This window comes from Solanum tuberosum, unplaced genomic scaffold (genome assembly GCF_000226075.1).
Source record: "Solanum tuberosum cultivar DM 1-3 516 R44 unplaced genomic scaffold, SolTub_3.0 scf00024, whole genome shotgun sequence".
Lineage (NCBI taxonomy): Eukaryota > Viridiplantae > Streptophyta > Magnoliopsida > Solanales > Solanaceae > Solanum > Solanum tuberosum.
In genome coordinates this window covers 337,065-338,376 of record NW_006238950.1, presented here as the reverse complement: position 1 = coordinate 338,376, position 1,312 = coordinate 337,065, and positions in this window count along the sequence as shown.

Genomic DNA, 1,312 nt, shown 5'->3' with positions numbered 1-1,312 from the left:
AAAGCTTAGCCTAGTCACTATTATTTTGCAAATTTCCTATCGAAAGCATGTACCGAATGATTTATCTCAACTTGTATTGCAATAACACCCCAAGAACTTTTCCCCATACTTGATTTTCTTGTTAATTTTTTCTATCTTTACTACTTGTGACAAAACCCCGAAATCGATATTTGACACTTTCGTGTCACCCCCTTAAATTTACTATGTTTTTAATCGTTAATGTCTTTACCTAAGACTAGTTAGAGCTCAAATTTATTTTTCTATCAATTATCAAAACCACTCCCTTGGGACACGACCCCAACCTTTAGTTGGGTCACCATACTATCGACGATCGGAGACACTCATACCGTAGGTTAGTGTCATTGGTCACGATAAGCATCATTTTAAACAGAAAATGTTGGGCTTCTGTTCAATACATGAATGCTCCAATTTATCGCTTCCGGCCAGAAAGTCTTTTCCATTCTTCTTCTTGCTAGCAAACTCCGCACCATATTAAGAATGGTTCTATTCTTTCTCTCCAATATACCATTTTGTTGTGGTGTATAAGCAGTGGTGAGCTCTCTTCAAATTCCATTAGATTCACAAAATCTTTAAAGACTTTTGAGAAATATTTGCCACCACGATCAGTTCGAAGAGTCTTTATGGCCTTTCCAGTTTCATTTTCTACATGAGCTTTGAATGTTTTAAACACTCCCAAAGCTTCTGATTTTTCTTGCAAAAGATACAACAAAGTTTTTCGAGAGTAATCATATGTAAAGGTAATTCCATATCTTTTACCTCCATTATAAATTTGTTTAATTGGGCCACATATATCAGAATTCACCAGCTCTAAAGGATCCTTCGCCCTCCACGACTTTCCTTTTGGAAATTGTGAATGATGTTGTTTGCCAACAACACATTCTTCACAAACTAGGGAAGGGATGAGAATTTCAGGAAGGCCTATCACCATATTTTTCTGTTGGAGAGTTTTTAATCCACTGAAACCCAAGTGACCATATCTTAAATGCCACAACCATGAAGAATCTTTTGCTTTTCCACTCATGTGATTAATGCAGCCTGTGTCCAAATACCAAACATCATGCACAAGTTCTTCTTGTGCTTGTATTGCCATCAACAAAATCTATGTTACCTTGATTTCAACAAATTTTGACTTCTTGTCCTTCTCATTAGGCAGCCTAGTAACATTTGGATTGATAATGACCAAATTTATGACATCGATAATATTCTACCTTTGATTTGTCAAAATTCTTTCCTCGGCCTTTGCCGTAGTCATCATTGACCCTAAAATTTCTTCCTCCATCTCAGTTTCCAC